This window comes from Mugil cephalus, chromosome 21 (assembly GCF_022458985.1).
Source record: "Mugil cephalus isolate CIBA_MC_2020 chromosome 21, CIBA_Mcephalus_1.1, whole genome shotgun sequence".
NCBI lineage: Eukaryota > Metazoa > Chordata > Actinopteri > Mugiliformes > Mugilidae > Mugil > Mugil cephalus.
In genome coordinates, this window is record NC_061790.1 from 2567235 (window position 1) to 2588760 (window position 21526).

The 21526-nt window shown below is 44.1% G+C and overlaps 1 protein-coding gene across 2 annotated transcripts in view; it reads right to left on the reverse strand.

The window, feature by feature from the left end:
• hivep2a (HIVEP zinc finger 2a) overlaps positions 1-20661 on the reverse strand; it is a 117985-nt gene extending 97324 nt beyond the window's left edge. For both annotated transcript variants that reach the window (XM_047574343.1, XM_047574340.1), the window contains exons 1-2: positions 20172-20661; positions 8809-8860 (exon numbers count right to left, since the gene is read on the reverse strand). The gene's annotated coding sequence lies outside the window, so the exon portion shown is untranslated. The remainder of the gene's footprint in view (positions 1-8808; positions 8861-20171) is intronic.
• Between the last annotated feature and the right edge of the window lie 865 nt (positions 20662-21526).

Consider the following 21526-nt stretch of genomic DNA (forward strand, 5'->3'; position numbering starts at 1 on the left):
AGGTGAGGGACCAGCCTAAAACAACACGACAGGAGCTTGTTAATGATCTGGAAGCAGTTGGGACCTCCGTCACCAAGAAAACAGTTGGCAACACACTGCGCCGTTATGGATTGAACTCTTGCAGTGCCCGCAAGGTCCCCCTGCTGAAGAAGGCACATGTACAGGCCCGCCTTAAGTTTGCCAGTGAACATCTAAATGACTCAGAGAAGGCTTGGGAGAAAGTGCTGTGGTCTGACGAAACCAAAGTTGAGCTATTTGGCATTAACTCGACCCGCCGTGTTTGGAGGATGAAAAAACGTGAGTATGACCCAAAGAACACCATACCCACGGTTAAGCATGGGGGTGGAAACATCATGTTTTGGGGCTGTTTTTCAGCAAAGGGTACAGGGCAACTTCACCGCATTATGGGGCCAATGAATGCAGCCATGTACTGTAACATCTTGGACAAAAACCTTCTTTCCTCAGCAAGAACACTGAAGATGCCTCGTGGGTGGGTTTTCCAACATGACAATGACCCAAAACATACTGCCAGGACAACAAAGGAGTGGCTCAAGAAGAAGCATATTAAGGTCATGGAGTGGCCTAGTCAGTCTCCAGACCTTAACCCGATCGAAAACCTGTGGAGGGAGCTGAAGCTCCAAGTTTCCAAGAGGCAGCCAAGAAACTTGAAGGATTTAGAGACTGTCTGTAAAGATGAATGGGCCAAAATCCCTCCTGCGCTGTGTGCAAACCTGGTGACCAACTACAAGAAACGTCTCATCGCTGTGCTTGCCAACAAAGGTTTCTCTACAAAGTACTGACTTGTGTTGTGCTTGGGGATCAAATACTTATTTCCCTTAATAAAATACATAACAATTTATAACTTTTAGATTGTGTGTTTTTTATGCATTTTCGACTGATATTCTGTCTATACCCATAACCAGTAAACAACCATAAAAACCAGAGTCTGATCATTTCTATGGAAGTGGGCAAACTTACAAATTCAGCAGGGAATCAAATACTTATTTCCCCCACTGTAGCTTTACAGCCTGGTATAAAAGCAGTTCTGGTCTTTAAGCACATTTATTTCCTCTATAAACTTGGTCATTTTAACATGGAGCTCTATGGAACTTTGGAACCAGCCTCTAGTGGAGATTTGAGGAACTGCAGCTTTTGGCAACTGACTTTTTCCGTCCTGTATGTGGCCAATTAATGCAAATGCAGCTCTCACTGTTTCTGTGACTGTGTTTAGACAAGTTTATTTTAACTGTTAAGTAAAGGTTTCACTTTTGGCCTCTAGTGGACACTGGAGGAACTGCAGCTTCATTTTTCAGCCCCATGAGTTTCCTGCTTGATGTAAAAAACACTGCATCTGTGACTGTGTTTGGAAACGTTTGCTAACTACAGCAGGTGACTTCATTAAAAGTTCTACACTAAATATGCACTAAAGTTGGACATGGACGTCTATGGGACTTTGGAACCAGCCTAGTGGTCATTTGAGGAACTGCAGCTTCATTTTTCAGCCCCATACGTTGTGGCTTCATGAAAAGAAAAACAAAAGAAGCTATTATTATCAATCAAACAACTGTACAAACACAACATAGTGGAAACAACTGCAGGGCAGATTTTCACACGCACAATGCCCAAATAGTCTAACACGAAGATGGTGTGAATGTAGAAATACACACACTTAATCATATGTAGAGTATCATTTCTCTCTTACTCTCTCTCACACACACACACACACACACATGCACACACACGCACACATGGCGTGTACAGGAAGTGTGCAGCCTGCAGAAGCAACAAAGCCGTCGTTTGCATGAGGAACGATGCGGAAGCGAAACTAAAGCTCTTTATTTTACCGCACAGAACTCGGACTCACCAGCTCTTTCTCTCTGTCTCTCTGTCACACACACTCACTCACACACACACACACACACACACACACACACACACACACACACACACACAGACACACACACACACACACACAGCTGCTTTCCATGCGACCATGCGATTTGAATGCACAAACAAAGAGGCCAGTGGACTTCTGGCCACTTGGAGGAAACGGGAACCAAACTAACTGCTGTTGTCTCGGCAATATTCATATCCCATAATGCCATTCAAATTCTGTCTCCCTGTTATCTCACTCATGCCCTGCAAACACACACACACACACACACACACACACACACACACATGAACACACACAGCTGTTCGTCAGTTCCCTGTGTGTGTGTGTGTTTGTGTAAAACTCCCTCTCCATGCGATGCTGTCAAGGGCACAGCTTGCATCCGTTTGTACTGAGAAGTGGTCGCTATGGTAACAGAACACACACTTCTTCCTCTTCACCTCCTCCATCTTTCTTTCTTTCTTTCTTTCTCTCCGAGTGTGTTATTTTGTGGGAGTGGAGGTGACTTCCTGGTCCGATTTAGCCGGTGACTCAACGGAGGCTCGACGTGAGGCTCTCGTCGTCGGTCCACCGCTGCTTTCTCCTCCTTTTCCAGTGTGCTTCTCAGCGGTTGCCATGGCGCCCACGTCTCCACTCGGGCCTCCGTCGTCCTGTTTTGCGCCCTTTTGTTATCTGATGTCGCGCGGTTTTGGTTCCTGTGATGACTGTAGAAGCCCTTTTTCCGGGACCCTGTTTGGTTTTTTGTCCCGCTTCACTTCCTGTTTGTGTTTTCCCTCCGGGTTGTTTGCGTCTCCTTGGGTGTTCTTCCCTCTGTTACTTTCGCCTGTGTCTGGCGGACGCCTCAGCCCGCGATGTGATGTCGTCTGTGGAACCGCCTCTTGACTGTGGACACGCTAGTCTGTGTTTCCTCTGCATTTCTCTTCCACCTCCTCATCAACATAAAAGTTTTTTTTTCCATGATGTGGTCCATGTGTTTTTCTTTTGGTCATTTTTCCATCCTTCTTATCATCTTTCAAGTTTGGGCCTTTAATCTTTGTTTTAAACCAGTCTCCTACCATTACGTGTACAGTCTGTCCCGGTCATGATTTTATTTTACCTGATTTTTACTTAGATTTTATATATTTGGTGTTATTTTTTCAAACTATCGTCAACCATTTTTCTTTTGCATCGTGGTTCTTTACAGTGTTTTTTTTCATGTGAAACTGAGCTGCTGCTTAGTCGAAGTCTAACTTTAGGCCCCTCTCACAGGAACTAGCTCCTAGTTTGGGTTTGGGATGCAAACGTCCTCTCCACTTTTAAATTTAAGCTTAAAACTTTCCATTTGGATGAAGATTATAGTGAAGAATTGAAGATTGAGTAACGTATGGACCCTCTACCTATTGTATGTGCTCTATATTAAACTCAGCCTGTTCCTTATCCTTTTACTAAAATATGTTGGATTCATGTTAATGTGTGTTTAAAGCAATTAAAATTGCATGGGGGAAATTTTAAAAATATATATAAAGAATGTCCAATCAACCAAAGATTTTGTAACCCCCCCCTATTGAAGACCTGCGGTCTAAGCTGCTTCTTCTTCTCCTACTCAGAGAACTGATCCTCCTTTAATGCTTAGACGTCACACAGATGCTTTATGCATCTTGTCCCTTTGTTTGTTCGGCTCTGGGTTCTTCAGGTTCTGGGTTCTTCAGGTTCTGGGTTCTGTGAAGCGTCTTGACACAGTTTGAATTGTAATTGAGAATATGAATAAAACTGAATCAACACATGGTCTGTACGCAAGACATCAGAGGCACGCAGGAAATTAACAGTGGTTTAATATGAACTTATTTGAGCCAGTTACCAGAAACTAAAGCCAAAATACTAAACGTTTCCATCAGTTTGATTCGTGTAAACACTGACGAGCTCACACAGCCTCTGCAACTCTTCCAATTCAGTTTCATTTCCCAAGAGATTCCACCTGACGTAGCATTAACAAGATTCTTGTGAAACCCTGGACTTGTGCTCTTTTATACTGGCTTGCCCCCACTGGTCGTCTCTGGTACTGCGCCGCACAATCAGCTTCACGCCGCTGCAAAGCATACATCTGCAGAGCAGCTGATAGCAAACCTCAGTCCGCCAAACATTTCTGATTATGTTTTTAGTTTTATTTGTAAAACTTTCCCTGATTGAAAAGGGATTACATGCCAAAAAAAGAGAGGAGCACATCGCCTCGGGTCCGGCATCCGTCTTCTAAACACAAACCAGGCAATGAATGTTTAATAGTTTCGGTTACTTAATCCTTAAACCAGTTTACTTAAATTATGTGGACGGGAATGAAGACAAACCTTTTGTCTCTTTCGATTTATCCCGGCGTTTAACAGAACAGATTCGTTTTTATTTTTTATATCCATTCTCCACCTCGGCCTTCATTGACCTCCGACCTCGTTCAAAACACCTTTTAATACGATCGTTACGACGCCGCTGCTACAGAAACAACCGATGTCACACGGATACGCAACAAAACAGGACGTTACATCGTAGACTGAGATGAATGTCATCACTAAAGCAAGAAACTCACAGCTGTGCAAAAGAGCCGCGTACGTCCACCCAAGAAAATGACAAAAAAATACATAAAAGATGTAAATAGAATTTGTTTTACTCACCAGAGCTTAAGAAAGTATTCAGAGTATAATCTTTGGTTGATTGGATTTGGTTGACATTTCTTTGTATATTTTTTTAATTTTCCCCGTTAACACGTTAACATGAATCCAGCATATTTTAGTTCAGCCCTTCACTCCGCCTCATTAGACCCATCAGTCTAAGCCTCCTGTAGGTAGTAGGCCCCGCCCCTCTCGCTGCTGAGCCAATCCAATGCTGACCTGAAAGTCCCCCCCCTGCTGGATCAGGCTAGCTAACTAGCTAGCTCGGGCCTTTCCTCAAAATCACAAGCTTTTCCATCAGACGTCTTTCTCTCCTCCTGCAGCTGATGAACATGAACCACCAGCCACAGAGAAGGTTAAAGGAACGACTGCAGTGTTAATTGTGGAGGTCCAGGTGGATTTATTTGACTCCGGCAACACGAGACGAGTGAAACATGGTGATAGGACCTATTTATAGCGGTCAGTATATACAGCGCGGGCAGGGGATTCAAGAAATGCTAAAAAATAAAAAAAATGGAATATAATGTAAAATTCTAGGATCGGTGAACGTGGGCATTGAGGTAATTGGTGCAAAAAAGGCTCTAATGCAAAGTTACACTGAAAGAAGCACCACAGCTGGAGCCGCCATCTTGGAAACCGACCGATACTGGGAATAATTTAATAAGATAATGGCAAAAATATTAAAAAGAAAATGAGTGATTGTGATAAAGCTGATAAAGGCCGGTAGAGGAGGCCTGGCAGGCGCTGACGTCCCATGGCTGCTTGTTAATAATGAGAAGAGTTTCATTGTGCGATGTGAGCCGCTGGTTTCACTTTGACTGAGCATGAGACAATAAAAACCTTGAATCTGTGTGAAGAGCCCACCACAGTTCAGCAGCCGTTAATGTTTGCCCCCCCCACGTCCTCACAGCCCACCTGACACACACATGCACAACATGCACACTGCGACTGCACACACTCTGCAGGCGCTGACGCACATCCTGTGCATGTTTTCTGTCGCCGTGTGCGCTGCGAGTGTCGGACTGTGCGTGTGCGCGCTCAGAAGCAGTGAAGTTTAAAAGGCCCACGCCATCGTGCTCCGAGGCGCCGATAGCGATCTCTGCTTTACATGATCTATTTCTGGTCTGACTGCACACACACACACACACACACACACACACACACACACACACGGTCGCAGACTCGTGGGTGACAACGCTCACTCTGCGAGAAGAAGGATTGATGTGAGAGCGAGACAGACGGAGATAGATGGAGGGAAAGAAAGAAAGAAAGAAAGAGGATGTTCGGGTGACACAGTTCATCTCATCCTTGAAGCCGAGCCGTCTGTTACGCAGGAAGAGGAAGTGACACCGCTGACGCACACACACACACACACACACACATGCACACACAGCGCGAGGCTTCTTCAGCCATCCGTCACATTCGATACACACCTGAGAAGCACAGAAAGCAAAAAAAAAAAAGGGGGCTGCCGCCTCATCTTCCAGCTCTGCAGCATCTTCCAATTCATCATTAGCCGTCTCATCTCCTCCACAGCAGCCATTTCACGAGTCCTCCTCCATCTATTATCCCCTCTCTGTTTATAGTCTCTGCTGCAAAAGCAGTTTTTTTTTCTTCTCCAAGCGCTACATCTTGCATTTTTCTTCTTCCACTGCCCCTTTCTGCGACATCTTTTTTTTTTCTTCTTCTTCTTTTCTTGGAACTCAAAGTGCAAACATTTTGTTCCTGGCGCATCCCTACATGGAGATGGTTTCAATCTGCTCCGGCTTCTTGACCTTTGACCTCCTCATCGATGCTCGTAGCGCTGATTACGTCCTCTGCTGGGTTTCCTTGGAGATGAAGCTCAGCCTACACGGCTCTGTTTCTCCATTTCTTCCTCTTTATTTTAAGTGTAGCATGAGAGTGGTGACGGTACAAATGCAGGAGTTTAGTCTGCACCGTGTTTTTTGGCGTCTTGTTTCTTGCTACTGTTGTGGCACATTGAAACCAGTTCTCTGGAGGTTATCTAAAAGGGCTACATGGGCATTTTCTTTGACCCTGTCTTTACTCCTCAGGTCTCTGGACATTAATGGATGATTAGTCTCATCAAAGACACACACTAGTCATGGGAGTTTCAGGTGGACTCTTACAAAAATGGACCAACGTGCTGTACACACAAATAGAAATCAATCAACAAACCACACACAGGGCCAGAGAAATGTGTCTCCAACAATGATTTAAAATGATCCGAGGTCTGGGCAGCTCTGATTTAACGTCCCAAGACCCTGCGTCCTCATATGGGGACGTTAGGATTTAGGTTCTGCCTCATTTAGACTTTTATCCTCATGACTAGATGCTAGTTGGTGTAAAAACATGCTAACGGGTGTTTCAGTGGATTCATTCTGCAGCCGATCACGTTACAAAAGAGCAAAAATGTCCAAAACCTCATGGTATTTTACAGACTCTTCTAGTCAATAGTATCGAGCTATAGCTTTGCTAATTAGCAAGTACTCGATTGAGGACGTTGGGCATTCATTATTTGCAGTTCTGTCTTTGCTCAGCCTCGTTCACAAATGAGAATTAACAGTTTTATATTTTGTTACAGATTGTTGACATTATTATAATTTACAGTGAAATAATCCCTGTGTCCACATATGACGACTTCACTTCTTCTAAAAACTACTTCCTGTTCAAAGACAACGCTTAGTTTTTATACTTCCTAGGTTCAGCTAATCCCAAATAAAGAGAAACGGAGAAATTAGGAATGCAAACCAAAGTAAAGCTCAGGTCTCAGGAGGTTAAAAGGCTGTTCCATAGTTTGGCCTCTGTTTTTGAGCCTGGGTCATCAGAAGCTCAATAGCAACTGGTTTGTTGACCTCAATGATCTGACTGGAGTAAGGTGGTTCCTGGCTATTCAAAACTCTGAAAAATCAGTGTTAACCCTTTAAGACCTAAACATCTGCCCATGGATAAAAAAAAAAAGTGCATGTCCATAGTATATAGAGTCAGTGGTAAAAATTAAGTTAGTTACACCTTTGAGATGCGACGCCAAACTTCCCAGTGTTCAGCCACACTTTGAATTTTGCCAATAGTGTAAAGGATTGTGAGTTGCAATAATTCAAAAACCACAAGCTTTAACTTATTGCAGATGATCCGTTCGGTTCTGACGGGTTAAACTGGATCCTAAAGCCTGGGTAGAGAGGCCAGAACGTTTTGTTCGTCCTGCAGGCGACGCATTGACGAGTGGTCAAGTCCAACATAGAAAGAAATGCAATAATCTAAATGTGACGTACTGAAGGCATGAATAACCCCACTCAAAATCATCAACAATCAAAGGTTTCCACCAACAGCGTGACAGTAGAGGAGGCTAAAGGCCCGACTGGTAAAGCATTTAAAAGGTTGGATTGTCCAAATATAATCATTACATTTTCACCACCACTCTTTCAGAACTGAAGACTTGGACGTAATGTCTCCCTCATTTTCGTTTCGGCTAAACCATCGCACCATAAACCTGAGAACAGTCACTCCCCAAATTCTTCTATATCTTTCTGTCCATGATGCCACATTCTGTAATCACACCAGTGCCACTGTTGCCATCCCAACACCACACTCCTCAGCTTCAGCGTCAGATCGTGATTATTTTGTGCAGGGAGCAGAATTAGATCATTCACCGAAACGACTCGGAGCACATAAAGGAACCAGGGAACGACGGCGACTTCACACCACGGAGGGGGAACATTAAAAACCAGCGCCGTCGTTCACGCTCCAGGCCCGAGGCCACGCCGCCACCGCCGCCGCCGCCGCCGCCAATGGTGACGAAGCTGGCCCGGTCGCCCCGGCAACCGGCCGGGAGTGATCGCGGTCATTAAATGAAAGCTGCTCGACTGCCTCCTTGTCTTACTGCCTACGGTCTCAGCGTGAGTCTTCTCTCCTTCTTTCTTTGCTTCCTTACGTGACAAAAGAATCAGCCATTTTGAATCGTGATGATTGTTGTTACCACACAGACGTTCCCTTTTTCCTCCTTTCCTCTCTCCTCGGTTTGGGGGTCTCACCTTAAATGACAGGGTGACTCCCGTCCTGTTTTATTACTACTTTCACTAATGAACAAAGGGCTTCCTGTAAATCTTTCAGCTGTTTTATTTGACGGCTAAAGACGCCACCTGATTTTAATGAAATGTAACATTTCCTGCTCACTTTTTTGTTTTTTCGTCTTTATTTCCTGTTTTGTTACGACTATGAGCTATAACCACCTCGATTCATCCACACACACAAACACACACACACACACACATGTCGTACCTGGTCCGACCGTTTGTCCTCCGGTCCAGTTTATCAAGTCCACAAACCCCACCTAGGGACAGGAGACAGAGAGAAACACAAAATGTCACTTTTATGTAAATCGAGCTGCCGTAAACACAGCGTCCAACATGGCCGCCTCCCTGTCTCGTACAAGTCCTGAATCCCTAAAAGCTCAGTCTTTAAATCCTGTAGCGTTAAAAACAAATATTAATAATCAGACGTTTGGTTCAAGCAGACGCTTCCCATTTAGTTTTAGATTTTCTTTCAAATGAAACGAACCTTTAAGGTCAGACACAGGTGAACAAGGGAAAAAAATTTAACTAACAGATATCACCATGAAACTTCTCCAGTTGAGTACTAAGATAAATACAGTAATCTTTTGCATTACAAGTTTTCTGTGACTTTATATTTGAATATGCAACTGAGGAGTTATCTACTTAAATATGCGCTAATTTGCATAAATTTCCAGAGCAGAATTCTGAATAATGGATAAAGTGAGGTTCAGAATTCTTGTGTCATTTTGTTATCGTATTAGATTTCCAGGTATTTACAGAGGGAACTTTGGATTTCTCTTTTTATAACAACAAATACTGTCAACAGTCCAAAAAAATCAATGTTCGCCATGTGTTTAGGAGTAAAATGTTCTATAAATCAGCCTTTGAATGACATATGATAAATCTCCTCTGTAAATACTTGCAGGATGTCGTTAGGAATAAATGTGTAAAGTCTGGTTTGTGTCAGAGCTGCTGAAGAGGAGATTTCTGGCTCATATTTAAATTTTTACATTATAAAATTATGTATATTTTTATTGGAAACCACTATGAAACAAAACCAGATCTACTCAGATTAAATGTTAAATAAGTTCATTCCAGTGTGAAACATGATTGATGATCCGTTGCTGATCGTCTCCACCTTCGTCTCCTTTTACCAAAGACAGTTTACGTCCAGATGAACTCAGATGAGTCTGACGTCTCTCTCCTCCTTCATCTGGCTTCTCTCTGACTTTTCTAGATAATTTGAGCTGTAATTTTCTTCTTCTATCAAATTCACAGCATTTTTAAATGTCCCTCTCAGATAAACTCAGACTAGAGGCAGAAAATTTGGTCACTTTGGTCACGACGCCAACCAATGAGAGTTTAGCTTCAGATCGGCCTTTATACTTTCACCATTGGTTTCCAGTAGAAAGGATGTGACCATGTTTGGAGCTGACAGACTTCTGCAGGAGATAAAGAGCTTCACAACAGTTCCTCATATACGGGATAGAGACGAGGCGACAGTAGAAAGACGACTTTAGACAATTTAGGAGGAAATTAGAGGCTCAACACAGATAAAATGTAGTGAAATGAACAACTAAATGTGCTATTCGACCATTTTTTAAAAACTAGTTTGACAGAAGACGTGTTAATGAAGCAAAATAGCAAAAAGTCTCGAAATTGACCAGTGAATCTCGCCTTAAAGATGATATTACTCAATGCTGTTGGACGTGAGGCTAAACCGAGCAGTCGGTTAACAAATAAAAAAAGGCTGAAGCATCTAAAGCCTAATAATTCACATTTATTTACTCCATGCAAAAATCCGGCATGTAGATATCACCAGCTGCTTTGCAGGGACTACTTTGCAATCAGTAACTTCCGGGAGTCGGTTTCCTGGCAACAGCTCCTGACATAAACTGTTTCCCCATGGCACACAAGATATTTTTCGGTAATAAATCGCTTCCGGGTTAAGTTTGGGACAGCGTCCGTTCCGGCATCACAACGGCCCCAAACATGAAGCCACATCCATGAGGAAATAGTTTTCCTGGTTTGGCCTCAATGACTGACAACACCTTTCAGAGCTGGACACGCACAGGGACATACACAGTCCACATAGTTTCAGACACACTGGACACAATGGCGACCGCATTTTAAACAGCTTCAAACGTCACATCATCACGTCTCACTGTCTAAGTATCAGTGTAGAGATTAAACAGGAAGCAGTTTTGCTTTTGTAAAAAAGAAAAATCTCTGAACACTTTTTCATCCTCTGTCGCCTCGGTGGATTCTGAGAATTTCAAAGTCTGCGATAAATCCAGCGACAAACAAGTAAAACCAGATGACACCCCGTCTGAGAGACTCAGATCACTCGTGTCACACGTTTGTCATCCTGATTTTCACTTTACTTTTGTCACTTTTCTCTTTGGGTGATGATGTTTTTCCGTTTTTATTTTTTTGTTTTAAACCCCACAGGGGTTTCTGTTCGATTTCACCCACTGAGGATGGATTTCCTTTCATCCTCCGATACTTGTGAAGTGTTTTTTTTTTCTTTTGTATGGATATGCAAATAACTCACCCTAAACCCACAGCAGTAACAATCTCCACTCAACTCAGCGGCAGCAGATAAAACCCGTGGCCGGCCTGAATCGGATGGTTAAACAGATTACTTTTTTACAGTGGTTAATTTTTGATTAAAAGCACTGGTAAACGAAGCAGTGATTGAAGTCTTCTTGCACAAACGACCGCCTGAGAAAATATGGGAAAAAATGGAGGAAGTAAATGGAAAAAGCTACAAATTATATGCGGAATAAATAACTATGCATTGCTCAAATATTTGGATGGAGAGAAAAACAAATCACCCTCAGGAACTTTATTCATCATCAGAGTTCAATGTCCAAGCTCCTTCAAAGTATCATACATACTTATTTCTTTACCGTCCATAAAAGCTGCTAAAGTGTGTCACTTATATTGCCCACATTTCACAGTATGCATCTGGACATCCCCAACCAGAGATCATATCCGTATCCATCAGGGTTTTGCGAGCACATGGAAGGCACGAGTGACGCACAAAAGTGAGAGTTCCCCGCCGCCGAGAGAAAGTGGGAGTTTTTAAACCATAATTGAAAACTCAGCGGCCGACGCTGCAGCGCGTTCTGGTTCTGGTTTCGTTGCCGTGGGCACATAAAACGAAGTATCTGTCCCGGTATGACTGGAGAGCGTCGGTGCAAAATAGCGGCCGTAAATTCTGAGCGACTGAAATCAAAACGCTGATGCTCCGCTGGTTCGACTTCATCATCATGGGAAAATAATATATTTTTTTTAATCACACTGCACCTGAGCTGCTGGGAATATGATGTCATGACATGTTCATGATTAAGAGCCAGGAAACTGTTGAGTAAATGTAAACCCCATTAAACCCCAGGATGAATCTGTTCACAGTAGGCTGGTTACTGAAAGTTAAAAACTGATAATAGTTAGTAGAGACGTCCCGATTGGTTTTGGGGCCGATACAGGGCTTCAGCCAAGACTGATCTTTTGTAGTGTCTTCTTTTTCTACTTGTGTTTTATGTGGGGTTGGCTTGCGTCATTTGTAAATTGTGCAATGTGGATGTTCAGTACGACCATACAACAACAGAATGAATAAAAAGAATCCATGGAGTCCACTCAGGCCAAAGACAACAACAAACACCGAAGAGAAAAGTCCTCTGGATGCAGCATAAAGGGGAGGAAGACGACACGATAAACCCAGAAAAAGACCGAACCAAGGGCAGTTTCTTGATGACATTTCACTACTTAGTCCTGAGATAGACTGGACACCTCTCGCCCCCATGACGGCTGGGATAGACTCCAGCACCCCAACGACCCCAGAGAACAAGTGGTTACAGAAAATGAATGAATGAATGAATTTCAAGTCCGCATCAGTCAGGGGTTAGGGGTAAGAGGCAAGTGTTAAGGGTTAAGGGTTAAGTGTGTTAGAGGTTAGGACTGTTAAAATTTTGCATAAGTGTGTCTTCAGATGTCTTGCGAAGTGTTCAGTTAACCATCACAAGCACGGAAAACACGGAAATGAGTAACTTTTTTAAACTTAATGCCCCAAAACAAGAAATCGAGTAGTTGTCTGACATCTTTCAGCCAACCGGTCAGGGAAGACATCTTTTCCAGCGCTATAGGAGATCGTGCTGACAGAGGAGGAAAGCCGAACGTCGGCTGTGTCAGCTGGGATTTCCTGATTACAAAACACTGATTTAGCTCAACTGTCTGATGCATAAATGCATGAAGTGAGACTAATTACAAGCTGTTGAGAAAGTAGGCCAGTTTGGGTAAAGGTCTCTCTCTTGAATCTCGTTTTTTCGCTCCGTCTCCGTCTCTGTCTCTTCTCTCATGTATCTCCTATCATCTGCTTGTCCATTTAAACTGAAACAACGCAAACAGTCAACCTGACAACCTCCCTTTGAGGAAAGAGAGACTGGGTTTCAATATCAACCTCTTTTTTTCTCAAATAAGCGGACACAGTTTTCATCTGCCGGCTCAGTGGTGGAAGCTGATGTGAGGAAAAACAATCAGCGACGCCTCAGTAAAGTTTCTTTGCCGACCTGATCCGATACGAATCTAAAGTTCTTAGAGTTGCCCCCCTGTAGCTTCCTAAAGTCTTTCCTTGTCGTCTCTTAGCTTCGTCTGGATTCAGTCCAATAAACCTTTCTTTCAGTCAGAGTTAATGTAGTGTGGAGAGGGGAGCTCGTACCTTGTGTTCTCTACTCCAGAAATGTTCTGGTCCTCCAGCGCTGCCATAAACTCCCTAACCCTCTCTGGAAGATTAGTCTCCAGGAAACTTACTTTCTCTTCTTGTCGGCGGCTACGAGGACAGACGGCATCATTTCCTTTTGCTCATTTGACGATGACGCCTTAAACGCAGCTCAGAAGCATCTTCCTCTTCCTCTCCTCCCACCTTCTTCCCTCTTTACACCTCATTTCCTGTCCTTTGATTTCTCCTCTTCCTGTTTCCTCAACTCCTACCTCCGACTTCTTCTTCTTCTTCTTCCTCCCTGACATCATATTCCCTGCAGAGAAGTCCTCTTTCTGCATCTCCTCCCTCCATTATCCATTCTGATTCTTTTAAACTTCCTCTCTAACCTTCCTCCTCCTCCTCTTCACCTCTCTCCCACAAGCGTGTACAGGTATCAAAACCAAACCACTGGGGAGTAATTTACCCCCGAGAAGCCGGTCAACTAGCTCATTAGGCTTTGTGTACGCACAAGTGTGGGCGTGTCTTAATAATTTAGCCATCGCTGTCAGGTCCTTGGTCGCCGGAGCGCTCTCAGGTTCCTTTACAGCTCTCAGGTGATCGCACACAAACAAACGCACACACACATACAGGTATAATTGTGCAACTGCTCTTTAAAAGGATCACAACCCGGCGAGATGAATGTCGGATTAGTTTGATGTGATGTTCTCCGCCGCGGCGCTGTATGTGCATTATGTTGCAACGCAGTTAAGCCACTCTGACAGATAACAGACTGGGCGAGGTAGAGGATGCCAAAACATAAAGTGATGCAACGTTTTCCTCTGTCACGTCAGGGAACAAAATCAGCAAAAGTCAACAGGTATCATTATTAACCCAGCCTAGGAAGAGCCCAGCTTATTGAGAACACATCCAACGCCAAAACTATCAACCATCTATCCAAAGACTTGTGTTTGTGTATCCATGCACAACAGTATTGTGTAGCTCTGTCACATAAATCTCCATTGGCGACCGAATCTGACTCATTTCTTATCAGAATCTGACTTTGGTAATACTCATTTCATTAAGGGGCGTGTTTCAAACGATAAAACACGAGAAAATATCTCTTTATGCAACTGGATAGTCCGGCAATCAACCAGAGGTATTTGGTTGTAAACTAATTCAACTCTACATCACCTCGATGACGCGTCCGACTGCTGTTACTGGTCTGTCACCTCCCCGACCTTAGCAGGAGCATAGTCAGTTCCCAATGGAGAAACTCCTGAACAACTGTATGTCACAAAAACCTGAAGTTGTCCTCCCAGCTACAGCTTAAGCCCCCATTGACTTTTTTTACCACTGTGATATGTCAGGAGCACCTTGAGGTATTTCTGTCAAACTGAGAAGAAATGTTAAGTTACTTTATATTTAAAAAATAAAATGAATAAATAAAAAGAAAAGAATTTGGTGGTAGCTTCATGGCCTCCCAGCTAATACTAGCTCCCTGGCTTCCCAACTAATAGTATCTCTTCTTAGCTTCCTAGCCTCCCGGGTAATAGTAGCTTCCTAGCTTCTCAATTAATAGTAGCTCGTCTTAGCTTCCTAGCCTCCCAGCTAATAGTAGCTCCCTAGCATCTCAACTGATAGTATCTCTTCTTAGCTTCCTAGCCTCCCAGCTAAGAGTAGCTTCCTAGCCTCCCAGTTAATATTAGCTTCCCAGCTTCCTAACTAATAGTAGATCTCCACATTTTGATTCAGACACAGGCGACGTTAAGGCAATGTCCCTTTCGGGCCTTAGTTGCCCCTAAATTGTTTGATGTTACTCATATTGCCTGTTAATGCTGTTGAATGACACTGAAGAGGTTTAACAGTTTGCCATTACATTTGAAATGTGCTGACTACAGAGGAAAAAGAAAAGTGGCTCAAACTTTAACTGTAACTCAAGGATGAAGCAGAGAGTCCTAGGATCAGCCAGAGTCAGGTGGTTGTGAGCAAATCCAACTCCACTGCACTCAGATGAAAAAAAAGACTATGAAGAAGACTATTGTGTTGCTTTCTGCATAAAGCAGGACCCAAATGATCTGATTGGCCCGATGGCAGATCTTTGCTGGAGCAGAACCAGTTCCCGAAAGGAGAGTCTCTAAACCAACCCACAGGTGCACGCTCTACTGTTCATTCTACCGGAGGAGAATAATCTGGACTGGATTGTGTTAAGCCTCATCTGCACATTCAGACTTTCACCAACATACTCTACACATGAGAGACTCTGTGAGCTGTAATGAAAGCTGTGTGTCTCTGTATGTGTCACCTCTTTATCTGAGAAATGACATCTGCAGTCATTTCAGATTCTCCAGCCGTGACGTGAGCTTTGCGATAATTGACAGCAAATGCAAAAAGACACGTGTAGCGAAACTACACGCAAAAATAAAACACTAATACACTAAACATGGACAAATTAGAGAAATGGAGATAATCAAACAGATACTTGGGATGGATTCGACATGAGATGCTGCGGCTGTTTGTTTGCTTTTTTTTTTTTTGGAGGGGAGATTTGCATGGAAGATTATTCTGGAACGAAATTGGACATGGTGAGTCTTAGATTACAGCAAATTGTAGTAATTCTGAGCTCTGAACAAATGCAGATGAGTGTAATATGATCAGACGGGGAGTTCACTTACATTGCAAAACCCGGCAACGAATCTGTCTCCATGACAACCTCACAAAGTCAATCAAATGAGGACACCAGCGAGACGTGAGGAGACCCCCGGGTTAACGCTGTCGCTGTCCTATTATCTGAGTGATGTAACTCTGGGCTGGAAGCAATTTCCTGCATCCTCTCGTAAGAAATCTTGCTGCGATCTCACGACGCTGGTTTTGCACGACTCGTGGAATGAGATTAGTCCATGTGTGAAAAATATGGGCGTCTATTAATGCCAGGTACATAAACATCTGACTTCACAGTTCGAACATGACAAGTTTGATTGCAGGATGATCATCGTGGAAGTGGAACTGCAGCGTACTTGAAAATTAATTCTGGGATACCTGACTGTACCAATTCACTTCATTTCAGTTTGATTCATACAGTGTCAAATACAATACAATCTGTCTCAAGGCCATAGACTGTATATAAATATGGACAAAACATCTCCACTTCCTTTCATTGGTCCAAACTGACGCTATTTTCCCAGGGACACAGGCAGCGCCCACACTTTCTCCAGACTCATTTGCGTTTTGGTTGAATTAGTAAGACATTCTGATCTACCTGCAGCTGTCACTAAGCAATGTTGTGTCCTGCACTGAACTGTTTTTTTGTTCAGAGAATTGACACTTGAACATTCATCAACATTATATTAACTACCTGAAATAATAGCCCCCGTCCTTGAAGTTTAGTTTGGCCCAGGCCCCGCCCATTAACATGGAGGAGGTGGAGCTTATGACATATACTGCAGCTTCCAGCCACCAGGGGGAGCTCTACTTGCTTTGGCTTCACTTTAAAGGAGCGTTATACAGTATGTGCTCAAGACGCTTTACAGAAGACGGTCTGAAGCTCCCAGAGCAAACACCAAGATGACGGTGGCAAGGAACAACTACCTCTCAAACAGATACATTTAGCCGATGCATAGCATAGTGACAGCAGTAGTTATATCATATAAAATAAATAAAATGGAACGGCGCAGGGGCACATGCAGGTGTTCGGACTGTATACTTTGTCACCACTTTGCACCAGAGTGGCGACTGATGATGTTTCACAAGAACACATGATAATGAACGCATCACGACAGAAGCTCGGACTCCGAGGGCACCGTCAGGCCTGGAAGCTGATCGAATCTGAAAGGGAGTGTGACGACAGAGGAGAGCCGGACGAAAACAGAGACACATGCAAGATGGGAAAGGATGGCGGGAATACCGACAGAAATCTGGAACCAACATTTTGTTTTGTCTCATTCACAGATGAGCACAGTTGTTACAAAACTGAAATATTTGCAATTCCATGGATTCAAATGCCAGGGATGAGTTCAACCTCAAAAAGCAAGTCTTTGGCCGTGACTCAAGAATTCACATGAGGACTTTGACAAAGGTTCATGTGAATTTTGCTATATTATATACTAAAGGTCAAAGGTCAACTTCTCCATGAGATCACGATGCTCTGCAAAAACACTTTTGCTCAATCACACAGTGGATTATGAGACTGTAATCGGCAACTTGACTAATTGGTGGAGATAACGAGGCCAGAATTGTATAGAATACGTTTTGGCAAAAGCCAAGCCGTGCGTCTCACAGTGAAGTTGATCCAACACTTTCACTTGGGAGGGGGCGGGGCTTAAATGACCTTAATGAATCATCACTTCTTTTTTTTTGAGTGCAGAGTGAAATTAAAGTTTAAAAAAATTCTTGATATTAACTAATATTATTGCTCTAATGTTAAACTAAATTTAGTCCATTTAAGTTCCACATAGTGTAAATGGAACAGATAACATGAACCAAGTCATGAGTTTTTTACTAGAATCATTTACAGGGATGAATCTACAAGACCCCATGAGAGGGTTTGGTGTTTGGTTCTGTTTTGGTTTTACCAGGCTACTGTTTTCAGCCGACATGGGCTAGTAGTTCCAATATAACATATGAAAAACTTAAATTACACTATTAACATATGGGCGTAGGAATATACTGTCTGTGCAACCAATTTAATGCAGCAGAAACAAATCAGAAGAGCTAATAAACAGAATATTACAGGAGCTTCTAGTTACTGTTTACACACGGGGCGGCCATCTTGGAAACCTCGATTCTTTGACTTTCTGAGTAGAAAATCCGACTTCGGGGACGATCCAGCTGAAAATGACAACTCGGAACTTGGAAATTCAGACTTCTGGGTACAAATAGAAGCACCAACAACGGTTGTAGTCAAGACAATAAGGTAACAAGGTAACGAGGCCTTTAAGGCCGCAGCAGCTTCCAACTTCCTAGACTGAAAGTGCCCCGGTCGGCCCTGGTGCTACAGTGGTTACTGTCAACAAATGTTGGAGGCATGGACCCAGGGGTTGTTATGAGTTGCTACTTGCACACTTGTAGTGCTCTGTATGTTTGCTGTGCATACCCTACACACAAACACACACACACACATGCACCATGCAAACACACACAGAGCTCCCATAAGGGAGTAATAAATTAATTGAATGTTTAGTGCAGAGCATCAACTCACACCTCGTGCACACCTCGTATCCAACCCTCCCCGGTAACAGAGCTCTTGTGTGCTCACGTGCACGGTGCATCAGGCTCCTACGCAGCACAACACGACGGCCATCTGAGGCGGCAGCGGGACAGATGGTACGTAGGTCGGCCTCGGCCCCCCCCTCCTCTCCTCAGTCGCTCCCAAACGCTCATCCACCCACAGTCACCGGCAACAGAACGCAAACTCTACAACCATCTCCGCGGCCTCCGGGCTGACGCTGCGGGCCAACACTCTCTCCTCTCTCGTTTACTTCACGGCTCATTGACTTCTTCCATTCTTTGTAATTGTTTCGCAGCGTCTCTGTGTTGTTTCTAAAAATAAACATCCTCAGGGAGTCTCTCCTAAAATTAGACGCCTCAAATGTGACGACTTGGTTCGTTCATTGCAGCTTTTAGTTTATGAATTGCATATTTACTTCCACGAGGTTTGACATAGCTACTTCCCCCCTCCCGTGCTATTTATGCATTTAGCTTTTTACGAGAGGCTGTTTGACATCCTAAAGAAGGAACAACGGGAGGCTGTGAGGAGGAGAGGAATCATCTGCCCTGCTCTGTGGTGCCCTTGAGCCGGATACCTGCCACCTGTCTGCATGTAGGGTTTGACCCTGACCTTTAACCTCTGGCCTCTCTCAGCGGGGAGACATGGAAGAGACAGAAATATGATAGTGAAAATAAGTAGAGATAAGAGGCGTCTGAGACGAGCACGAAAGAATTTTTTTTTTTTTTTTTTTTTGTGAGATTAGAGAAGCAGTGAGAAGCGGAGCAGGGCCCGGACCGTGTGTCGGAGTCTCCCCGGCTGGGGCCCCTCTCTAGACGGCAACACGTCATGGAACATTCCCGGAACCAGCCAGCGCACCACCCACCACCTCTCTCCCTCTTTCTCTCTCATACACAGAGGAAACAAATGATGAGCATATGAGATAAAGTCACTCCCATCTGCGAAAAGAACTTGCTTTGCCCCCCCGCTCGTTTTTTATTTTAGTTGGGGACGCGGCAGGGGGGCAGGGGCGCGCATTTCAGTGCGTTTGAAAATCTGCGGAATGTGACACTGACCGTCCTGTTGCAGCAACAAGGAAATACCAGAGGGAGTGCGCTAAGGTCACAGCTCAAACTCACCACTTCTCGACACTAAACCCTCACAGTCCACGGGAGAGCAGAGCTTGGGATGGGGAGGGGGGGATTTGCAGGTGAAAGTCTGTAGATTACAGCCCACCCCTGCGTGGTGAGGCTGCTCCGTGTGTTTGTACGTTTGTTTGTTTGGGTGCATGAGACGTAAAAAAAAAAAAAAAAAACAAGGATGATCCGAGCCCCGACTTTCGCAGGTTCATATCCACAAACATGCCCCCCTCCATCGCCCTGCTTCTTCCCTCCTCCCCTATCGGTAACTCCACCATCACCACCACCACTGGCCTTTGCAGAAACAACCCGGCCGTGCAGGCTACTGCAAATTCCTCAGGATATTACGCAACCCGGGTAATCTGCATGCAATGCGATGCGTGCCCGGGGTATTCCCCCTGCATAGCCGTGCCCTTATAAGCTAAGCACAAAAAGATCAAGTGGCTCGAAAAGCAAACCTAATGTCCGCCATGGCGCAGGGGAAATTAAAGAAAAAGGAGCCGCTGTCACTGTGATGTGTGTGTGAGATTATGTCCGGTTTGTTTTACCTTCCGTCTGCGCTCCGGCTGCGCGTCTCCGTGCGCAAATGACAACAAGCAAAGCCCCGGTGACAGGAGATCCGATTCCGGCTCCACTCCTCGCTGCTTGTCCGTTAGAAAACAAGCCGGGAGATTGGTTGCTAGAAATCCACAACAGTCGAGAAGAGAGGTGGAGGGCTGGGGGAGAGGAGGCGACCGAAAGGAGGAAAAGTTGCGCGTAAAGAAAAAAAAAATGGAAGGAATCCTTTCTCCGAGCGGATCTGTTCTGCTGCCGGAGCTCCACCACCGCAGCCAGGCAGACGGTCAATGTGCGCGTCTGCTGCCCGTGTTGTGAGCGCGTATGTGTCAGGGTGAAATCAGGAGACACGCACGCACACGCGCGCACGCATGCACACACACACACTCGTAGGCACACGGGGGTTATTCCAAGCGCCACTTCCCAGAATAGCAGCGTAGAGGAGAGCGAGCGAGAGAGAGACGAGTAGAGGGTGTGTGTATCTGTGCGTCCGCCTCTATGTGTGTGCGTGTGTGTCTGTGTCTGTGTGTGTGCGTGTGTGTCTGTGTGTGTGTGTGTGTGTGTGTGTGTGTGTGACGTCGTCGGATCCCCCAACGCGCAACCAGGGCAGAGGGAAGGGGAGGGGAGGGGAGGAGGAGCAGTGGCCGAGGAGGAGGCTCTGTCTGCCGGCGCAGGGAGAGCAGGATTCCCCGGTCACCTCTGGAGGAGAGACCTGTCTGTCTGTCTGTCTGTCTGTCTACATGGAGTTATGACTTAAGACTGGAATGAATAGAATAGAATAGAATAGAATAGAATAGAATAGAATAGAATAGAGATTATCCAGTGCAACCAGCTCTGCAGGATGCACAGGATAAACCTTAAAAACTGTATTTTTTTTCTTTTTTAAAAGAAAGAAAAATGCATATATCTAAAAAAAAAATCTAAAAATATGGTTATGGAATATACAGATGTACAGTGTTGTGCAAATCATATCATAGACATATATTTCATTTATATATTTTATTTCATCTCAGATATTTGATACATTATTTGTATAGTTTTGCACATTTTTATACATTTTATTTTTATATCCATATTTTTTACATTAAATATATTATAGCATGTAGTATAGCTTTGTATGTGTTAAATAAATATAAAAGTTGACTTGGTTAGCTTAGCTGTATGCTAACCAGCAGAACGTATTGTCTAGTTAAACTCCAATTAAGCGTATACATGCCGGAGAAAATCGACTTCCAATCACATTATCTGGGTGTCTTACATATGGAGAACTTAGATTTTAGTTGGAGTTTACATGCACTCAAGTTGTCCAGTTAAATTCGGATTAAGGAAATAATTTGTTTTGTTTCTT